The sequence below is a fragment of the Euprymna scolopes genome, chromosome 9 (assembly GCF_053919585.1).
Source record: "Euprymna scolopes isolate OS-2025 chromosome 9, ASM5391958v1, whole genome shotgun sequence".
Lineage (NCBI taxonomy): Eukaryota > Metazoa > Mollusca > Cephalopoda > Sepiida > Sepiolidae > Euprymna > Euprymna scolopes.
Window position 1 is genome coordinate 153,996,061 of NC_136490.1, and position 10,766 is coordinate 154,006,826.

The window sequence follows — 10,766 nt, forward strand, 5'->3', positions numbered from 1 at the left end:
ATCAGCCCAGACAAAACGTTTACCTCTAGCACCCTTACTAGTGACATGGCTACAAGGATAGACATAGAAACAGAAAATTTTCGCCATCTCTGCCAACTGTTCGCGCAAAATACTGCCAACCTAGAAAACAGCTTTTTCTTCTCCCTTTGTCAGAAAAATCACTCATTAAAAAATGAGGACTGAGGGACAAATAAGAAGAAGCGAGAGTAACAGGAGCTGCCGATAACGCATCCACAATGCATTTTCTACTCTCCATTAAAAAAAAAAATATTAAGTATTGTACTTAATAAAAGTCCGACAGACGTGTTTCAGGGAAAGTATGGTGATAGATTCCCCTCTCACGAACTAAGAATGAGTACAAATTCGTAATCTATTTTTGCAATCAACTTGGTAGATAAATAAACATTTATGGACGAGAAAAAAAAGCTAGCATTTAATAAAACAGAAATACATAAATTAAATACTGAAATAAAATGGAGTTATTAATATTTGAATCTAAAAATAAAAGGTATGATTAAAATTGAAATCACTTATCTCAACAAAAACACGTCCGTCTCCATTAATGTAAACTGAAATGAGGAATTTAAGATTAACAGCGTTCAAAAAGATTTTTTTTTAATTAACCGTTAAAAGAAAAGCGTGATTTTATTCTGAACTTTAGCTAGTCACGTTTACAGAAACGTATGATAAAAAGAAAAAGCGGATGGGGGGGGGGTTCTTCCAAAAGTTACATAAATTAATTACTGAAATAAAAATGAGAGCTTTTAGTATGATAGAAATGCTTACAGAAATGAAAGTAAAATTAAATAATATAATAATATATTAAATATAATATAATAACATATTAAATAACAATTGCAATAAAAATACTAAAATCCAAAATAAAAATTCAACTGAATGTTATACCAACGAAACTAATCTAAATATAAACTAAAGATATGAAAAATTTAATGAACTTATCAACCAGCCAATTCTAAAAGTGAAGGAAAACAATTAAATGAATAGTTTTTATTGTTATTTCACCCTAAACCATTTGACCGCGAGTAGCTACTATTTAGGATCAAATCTATAGGAATAATATGTAATCAGTATAGGCAGTGAAGCTAGAAGCCAAATGAGGATTCCACAGTTTAGCTGTCTAAGTGAAAGAAACTGTTTGATTAGAAGACTTGCCGACATTTCTAGAATGTGGAGGTGGGATTTTGCCGCCTAAATATTAGTCGACTTGATAAAAAAAATACGAAATTTAATTAAAGACATTTGAGCCAATATTATGTTTGAAGTAATTCTAAATCATTTCGCTGGACATTTTTTTCAAATAATTTTTTGTTGTATTAGGCACGCATGAATAATTAGTTTTTATTTCATCGTTTTTTATTCTGCTTGAGTATATCATAACATCGACATCGCTTGATCAATCATATACAGACTTGATTCAAATCATCTAAATATGAACTGAATTAATTTGATGATACCTAGCTTAAAATTTAAGGTCAAGGTTGTGTAGCAGGTGAAAATTACAATGATGTCTGGATTTCGGCCTACGAAGTCGCACATTTGCATGACATTGATCTTTTAATTTGATTTCGATATTTTGTAAGAAAGTTTTACCTTTTGATTTTTCGAAATTTGATTAATAGATATGATACTCTTTGGTAATCTACACTATTAATAAAATTCAAAATGTTTATTTATTTATGCGTGTGTATATATACCAATAGCACTTCACAACAGATGCACCGAATTGAAAAAATCTTTTTTCCCTGAAAGTTGTGAGTACCTAGATTGTCCTTATCTATACATGGTTCGTAACGAACATCGCCGAGTCACACAAAAATCCCGAAATAAGGCTTTTTGGGGTGTTTCGTGCAATTGCCGAAAAAGTTATCTGCCCATGTAAACGGAATTTAGCATTCTCTCGATACAGTCGCGGTAACATTTTTCGGCATACGGATAGGACTTGTGGCGCAATGGATAACGCGTCTGACTACGGATCAGAAGATTCCAGGTTCGAATTCTGGCAATTTCGCAATAATTTTAACCATCATTTTAGCCTACATTTACTTATTATACTTACCCTTAGGGTAATTTTGTTTTTTTCAGTGATTTTGTTTTGCACGTATGGGAATTTCCCACACTCCCAGTACACAAGGTAAGCGTTGATGGTAAAACGATGTTGAGTGTACTTGATGTTGAATGTACTCGATTTATTGTTTGAGTCGGGTTGTGTGTGTGCCGACGCAGTGCAGCCGCTAGTAATAAAATATAAATCTGGGCAAAAATATTTTTTGAGTTATCAACATTTCATTGACATAATTTTGAGAACACTTCATACAACATAGAGAAGTGTAGCTCACACAACAATTTTATCTTAAGGTTTCAGGCGGAAGTACACAGTCTCATAATTTACGCATATTCTAGTTTAAAATGCTCTTATTTTATTCGAAGGAATTGCTATTCAATTAACGCATTTAAAATTGTGCCGCTATTTCTCAGTTTATAACGTATAAGTTATAATTGACAATCTATAATGAGATTTACAGTCTATGTATGGGAAATTGCTGATGGAATTTGTAAGTTTATTAGCAAGTTTTATAAACGGAATTTGATTTTCATATTTTCAGCCGGCAATGTTTACTTTCCATAGTCAATTTGTTGATAGTTTTTCTTTTTGGAAAACCGTTTAAAATCACGCTCGATTTTAATGTGCTTAGATTTGACGGTGTTTGTATTGCGTAATTCTATATATATGTTCATTAAAATATTTTTATATATGCATATATATATATATATATGCGTACACACATCTACATAGATATTATCACAGATATAACAAGTAAAGACATTTATACTTAATATAATTGAATACATATATGTATATATAGGCATATATGTATATACTTATTGATTTGTAAATCACCACTTGTTTTCGTCTTCTCTCATCAACACCGACTATATCTCATTCATCGTATTGTGATAGCCTTCTAAATCTCTAATATATATATATATATATATATATATATATATATATATATATATATATGTGTGTGTGTGTGTGTGCGTGTGTGTGCGTGTCTTTCAGTTTGATGTGTTGGAAGTAAAATCTTTCTGTCTGTTATGATTCCATTATCAGACGTTTTGAAAAATAAAATGGCGATTTATATTGGCAAGCGCGGTTTGTAGAACGATATATCTCATGAAAAGATAAACATTCTTTATACATAATTTTGCTTTCCCGATGGCGTGATGAGAAGACAACTAAGTAAACTGAACTCTAATATAAAAAAGGAAATGAGAGAAGATTTACAAGAGAGAGGTGGAAAGGAGAATAAACGCAGAGAAAGTAATAATTTGGCTGAAAAATGCGAAGCTCGCGGTTTGTTTACAAACAAACGTTTGAGCACTTTACGAGTGGAGGACGGATGTTTATTTAAATAGACATTCGGACAGATTAGTTGCTTCCGTGGTCGAGGGGTAGAACTGCCGACTGTCATCACGACGGTTCTAGGTTCGATCCTCAACTTGAGATAGATGATAGTCTAGCGGCACTGATGAGTTGTGATACAACGAAACATGACTGTATGTCGATGACTAAAATATGTTTTATATATTATATAGCCCCCCTCCTTGGGTAGAGCACTATCGTAAATAATCTCACTCGCTACTTAATTTGGCTGAAAAATGCGAAGCTCGCGGTTTATTTATAAACAAACGTTTGAGCACTTTACGAGTGGCGGACGGATGTTTATTTAAATAGACATTCGGACAGATTAGTTGCGGGCACCGCTTCCGTGGTCGAGGGGTCGATCCTCGACTTGAGATAGGTGATAGTCTAGCGGCACAGATGAGTTGTGATACAACGAAACAGGACTGTATGTCGATGACTAAAATATACTTTATATATTATATATATATATATATATATATATATATATATATATATATATAAGGTGGTCGAATATATGATAAAGTGGCAGTTTTAGTCATTTAGAACAGCTTCACCGCTCAGTTATTTTTCGACCAAATTTCAAACAATTATATACAGTTTATAGATCACCTTCTCAGGTATATTGTGAAAAGAAAATCAATTTTCGATCAGTAAAACAAAGTTATGATGATTATGTAGGGAGGTGAGCAACACTTTTAATGACTGGTTTCCATAGCAACCACGTCGCTTTAGCGACTACTGATACTACTAATTCATTGCTGTTGTGAAAATCGAAGTAATAAGTGAAACACAGAGAATGAAAGCATGAAAGAGAGATAATTGAGGGGGTTTTATTGAAAGCAGACGAGTGTCGTGCATTGTTATTACATATGTGTTTGTGGGGGCAAAAATAAGACTGAAATTAAACAAAGAACAAGTTAATTTATTGAAAGCCTGGAAAAATCATGGTTATAGAAAAATGCTAGCATGAAAAGTAATATGGTTAAGCTTAAACATGGAAAAGTAAATGACTAGTTGTTAAAACTGGAAAAAAGGAAAAGATATTCTAGTAAAAAAATATGATACATTTATAACTGAAAATATCGCAGCATTAAGTTTTTTAAATGTTTTTTAATTCAATTTATAACATTAGATAATCAGTTCTTAATGCTGCAATATTTTCAGTTATAAATATATATATATATATATATATATATATATATAGTACATTTGGAAATTAGATAAGCCATTTAAACTACACTGTAATTTAAGCGTTTCATCTTTGTGAGGATTTGCCAGGCTTTTGTCTCTCAAATTCTCACAAGTATGAAATGCGGAAACTCCTGTTTAGTTTAATTGCCATATACCTCTCCAAAATATACTGCATAGGTCTACTCACGTATTGAACACTGTTAAAGTAAATATTGTAAATAGATACGCAAACTGTCTTGTATAGAAAGGACATAATATATATATATATATATACATATATATATATATAGTCAACACAAATAAATTACAAAATATTATGTTAAGTATATTTTATTTTGGTATTTATTTCAACGTTCTGTATACATGAGTGAGCGTTTCTAGTTTTCAAGAGGCTCTCATATTTCAAATGTAGAGGATAACAATACACGATATACTAAATTAGCAATATGAGCTTACTTGTGAATTAACCATAGATATTATACGAACCACATTAAATGTAACGGAAAAAATCTGCCTTTTTATATTAGTGACTAACGATAAATATAATGTCGGGCATTAAAGGCACGCCATTCTGCGATGGGAACATATGGATATAAATATACAACCCTCTGGTTTAAAAACATGTCTTATATAATGAAATAAAATACAAAATGGATGTAGAAATTTAGACGCTGCGCACTGTTTATATGGCTTCCTTAATTTATAAGTATGTCGCAAATACTGGACTGTAAAAATTAAATACCTCATAAATTTGGAACATTTGCGATATCTTGGTGGTGAACCGAAACAATTGTATGCTGCTCATTGAAATAACACAATTACATAAACACCACAACCCAGAAAAAACGTGAAAGTCAAAGACTAGAATTCTTACACTCAAGTTTCCGTCTCTTTTGGATTATCAAATTCGAACTTGTGATTTGAAACCCGAGTCACTTGCTGCCTGTGTCCTCAGGCCACCTACGATAACGGCTGTTAACGAACAGATCATGCAAACAGATGAGTTATCGGCTGCAGAATAATCTATTTTTCTCAATCATGAATGTAATTATTCAAAGAACCAAGGCCATGCCTCACAACTAGGATATTACACTCTCTAAGCCAATACTAGTCAGCAAATGAGCCTAACCGGAAAATTGATATCAGAATTAATATAATTATGAATTTAATTGTTTTATTTTTAGATATTCTGCCAACAGTCACGCGTGTGGAGATTTTAATATGCAGAATCGTGAATGACTAGTCAACTTAAACAAGACTGATGATGAAGGGAGATTTTATCACGATTTTTCTCGTGTTCATGATCTAACACATATTCTGGACAAACCTACTCGAGTACCGATGGTGATGAAGATTCTGCAAGTCTTGTTTTTCTTTTCTGGCAACTTGTTGTGTGCTAATCCACGGGTCTTTCTCAGCTGGGATCTACCGATTACTTATTAGTCTCAGTTAAGATTAAAAGAAACTACAACAAAAAAAATCATGTCGCTCTCCATCGCACAATGTTTTGACAGGAGATGGCTGAAGGGGACAGCCTCAAGACTGTCATATAAGAAATTTATCTGCATTCAATTTCTGAAAACAATCTGTCTTGTATCGCATCCAGTTTAACGGATTGATTAATTGTTGTTATAGAAAACTTCGTTCCCTCTCAAGAACTTCCAACAGAAATTAAATTGCCAGTCGTAGTACATCCCTAAATATTTCGCGTATAGTTCACAGAAAACAATATTTAAATTGCTTTCAATAGCAAAGACATTCTAAAAGCAAATATGGCTTTAGAAATGCACGCAACCTCTACAACAGGTTTATAGAAAACGTGAGAGAGTCATAAGCCCAATTTGTTAAATCTAGAATTACTGAGCAGAAGATTTGTTCCCATTAGTTTTGTCGAATAAAAAAAAAAAAAAAAAAAAAATCCGAAACAGTTTCGTAACTACTATCGCAACACTTACCAATTGGAACAACGGTGATTACCCCAACATTCGATAAAGCCAAACTTTTTGTAAAGAACTTTTCACCAGTTTGAATGCTTTGCGATGAGGGCCGCTTCTCACTTCAATCTCCTCATATGACTGAAAATACCCTCCGTGGAATCCATATATCTCTCCAGAATTTTGCCAAACTTACCAAAACCCTAATGCCACCAAAAATACTAGTCATGGTAACATTCCAATTAGTTCTTTAAATGATTCAACCGAATATAGCCCTATTTCGTACAAAGCCGTTCAATCGTTGCTTAATAGAGTAATGCTTTCCATCAAATTGAAAAATTCGTCAGTCTGATTCGTAGTTAAAATATTGGAGAACGGTCTTCTGCATCTCAGTACAGACCGAACAAGTCTTCCGTGCTTTATGAATCAATTGCTTGAATCTGGGATAAATAAAACAGTTTTCAATTGTGCAGCAGAAACAGTCTACTCAGTGACAAACAATATGGATTTCGTCTATCAAGTTGATCAGTTTGTGTGCTGACTGTAATACCATCAGTGAATCTCTTGACAATGTCACAGCTTCTTGATCTTTGATATTTCAAAGGGTTTTGATATGTTTTGCATAAAAATTAACTTCATAAGATTTCTAGATATGGAAGATTCTGAAATATACTTTTAGCTATCAAATCATTATCATTTTATAAAAGTAACCATTGAAGTGAAGCACACTCTATCAACGCTGGCTCTTCTAAGAATGGATTTTGGATCCAACTTTCTTCCTGATATTCGTAATGATCTCTCAAAACACATTTTAAGATAATTCGTCGACATTTATACAGATGACACGCCAATCTATGGCAATATTTCGAAGAACCGCAATAATCACGATTTTTCTGATTATCTCCCGTCCAATGTGAAGCACACGGGGTGCATAAGGAAAAGAGTGGCTTTAAATTTTGAATAATCTAAAACCAAACGTCTCTCCTTTATCTCCAACACTCGAATCTTCATTTTCTCTTAGCTGAAGTAAATAGATCTCTTCTGAAAAAAAGCTTCTTGCTTTGATAAGCTTCTAGGACTTACCTTTACTTCAGACTTGAATTGGAAGACTTATATCAAAGCAGTTACTCGATTTGCTAGAAAAACGATTCGAATCTTCTAACGTTTGAAAAAGTATTTTGTTCCTATTGCAAACATGCATCAGAATCAAATACGTAATAATATTGAGTACTGTTGTCACATCTGAGAAAAGTACCGCCTAGAGCAGGGTTTCCCAAAATGGACTTTACGAAGCCCTGGAGCTCTGAGAGTGAAGCTGAGGGGCTCCGTACGCCCGTTGTTAACGATGACCAAATGCTTTATATGGAAAACTTAAATGGCTGGACAATTTAATTAATGAAGTTTTATTTTACTGCAAAGAGATGCGATACATAACTACAGGTGTAAAGAGTTTCAGGATGCTTCATGAAAAAGTAATTCAAAAATGGTTGTAAACACAAAAATATATTAAAATCACGAACAGAAACAACTAATGGACAAGTATGAGTTAAAATTTGAAATTGATATTTTTCATATTTATTTTAGAAATTATCTTGTTAGTGCTCCATGAAAGACCTTTGCCTTGCTCATTTTAAATTAAGTTGGTCATGGCATCTTCCCTTCTATCTTTTTTCAGAAAATACGCTGCTAGTCTTGTTGTGTTTCACTATTATTTTACAGTAAGTGTCCGACTGAGATTCAATGTATAGTTCTCCCCAACCCTAACCCTAACCCTAACCCTAACCTCTCCCCAGTAAAACATTCACAAAACACTCATTTGCAACGTTTCTTAATAATTATCATTTCCCTTTCTCTACACCTAAAACTAAGCGGAACTTCCATGAACAAAGTTTATTTCCTAGAACTGTTAGTCTATAGAGCGATGACACGTTAGTAAAAATATACATACGCTCATCAATAATGATGAATTGATTATTTGATATATGAAAATAAATCAACCAATATTATCTCATGCGTCTTTAAATATATAAAGCAAACGACCGCAGCAATATAAATTTACATGAAAAATGTATAAATCGTCTAAAACAAATCTTTTCAACAAGAGAAAATATATTTAAACAAATTAAACCATTAAGCAAGTTTTAAGCAGCAATCACTTTCCCAATAAAACTGTTTATGTAAATATTGAATTAATTATTAAAAACTCAGATAATATTAATAATCATTAGCTTAATTGTTCTATTTTAACAAAATGCGTTCGAATTTCAAATCATCAGGCTGACAAGAAAGTTCTTGCAGTTTTTACCTTTTAAATTTAGATGAACATATCATGGCTCATACAAAGATTTATTGATAGAAATAAGAACCATCAGAATGAACAAACTTTTGCAAACACGAAAGATGCGTATTTATGTCAATGACGCTAAAATGTTGCGTTCTGATGGTGGTCAAGTCGCTGAAGGCGTTTTTTTTTATATTGTTTAGGTTTTTTGAGCATTTTTCACGCAGAAAGTCGTCGATATGCTTGAAAAGTGATAATCGGTAGATGAGAGGTCTGTAGAGTATGACGGATTAGTCAGAGTTTCGTAGCCGAATTCGTTCCACTGCTGCAGGGTCGTAATAGTTTAATCTGTATAAAAAAAAACTGTTATGGATGAGACCGGTCACAAACCACCAAACTGTCAGCATGACTGCTGTTAGTGCAACTCTGGCTTCAGGAAATGTCGTGAACTTTGTTGGCGTTTAACTGAGCTGAGGGTCACCAGTTGTGTAAAAAAAAAAAAAGACTTTGTATCGCAAGCCACAATCCGGTCGAAAAGCGAGTCGTTCATATTGCATAAAAAAGTGAGTCGTTCATATTGCATAAAAAAGCGAGTCATTCATATTGCATAAAAAAGTGAGTCGTTCATATTGCACAAAAAGCGAGTCGTTCATATTGCATAAAAAAGCGAGTCGTTCATATTGCATAAAAAAGCGAGTCGTTCATATTGCATAAAAAGGGAAGATTACATTGCATAACGACATATCGTTTGATTGTCGTTCAGTTCTTGAGGCACCCATTTATAAAATTCTTTATTTCAATCTCCCTCAAGTGATTAGAAATCGTCGTATATGTAACGTATTATTAATAAGCAAGTTTTCGAACAGTTGTGCGTGGATTGGCCTCACTTGAAACTATTAGCAGTTTCAGCAGATTTTTGGCTTAGCTGGAATTGAAAAGAAAAATTGTGCGAATTTGCTTTTTTCCATCTTGTATTAAACGTCCTGAAAAGAAGATATAATTGTTTTGAAAGGATTTTAATCTAAACGATTAGATAGAGTGAAAGACGCTTTTTCAAACGACATATAAAGTAAAGGTATTAAAACGAAAATTTAATAAAAATAGATCATTTGAAATTAAAATTAAAAATTCCGCAAGAAAAGCTCGCAAAAAATCTCCATACATCTACCTACCTTTATATTAACAATTAAAAAAGCAAACATTGTAAACAATAACTGTTGCTTGCACAGCAGCATTGCTTCACAAAAAAGTCTTCATCAGATTTTTTTCAGGCATGGTTTTTGGGCAGAAGCATCATTATCATTAGTCCAATGCGCCGCAGTAGTATCTCACAATACCACCAGACTTTGTTTGATTATCGACTATAGCTTGGTTGAATGGTCACATCTCTTGTTCGAGACGAAGTGGGTCCATTCCATAGTCGAATTTCGCCGCAGTTTGCTTGATCTGTGTTAGATAATGAACTTTCTTGTGTGTGGCACGTTTGCTCAGGTGGCAAAGTGCTCGCCCACTTGCAAAAGATTCGGGTTTCGGATATGTCTCACTGATGATCCCTAATGAGGGCAACACTGGAGTCTTTGGACTTCCGGCTTTTTAACTGTAATGGCTATTTTGAGCTACAACGTTGTTTGGCTGTGGAAATAATTATGTAATCTCTCTCATTCTCTCTCTCTCTATATATATATGCATATATATGTATATATATGCATATATATGTATATATATGCATATATATGTATATATATATGCATATATATGTTTGTGTGTGTTAGTGCTAGAACGTATTCATCCTAATTGCTACGCAATTATGCACATATAAAAATATGCATAAATTATACAGAGCATAATAGTAAAATGTGCATAATATTTAAATCGGTAGTACTCAATGTATAGTAGTGACACCCTGCATGAC

The 10,766-nt window shown here is 33.1% G+C and overlaps 1 non-coding gene across 1 annotated transcript; it reads left to right on the top strand.

Annotated features, from left to right (window-relative positions):
• The first annotated feature begins 1,956 nt into the window (after window positions 1–1,956).
• Window positions 1,957–2,029, top strand: Trnar-acg (transfer RNA arginine (anticodon ACG)). Its single transcript has one exon. It is a non-coding gene; the product is annotated as a tRNA-Arg (tRNA).
• Window positions 2,030–10,766: the final 8,737 nt, after the last annotated feature.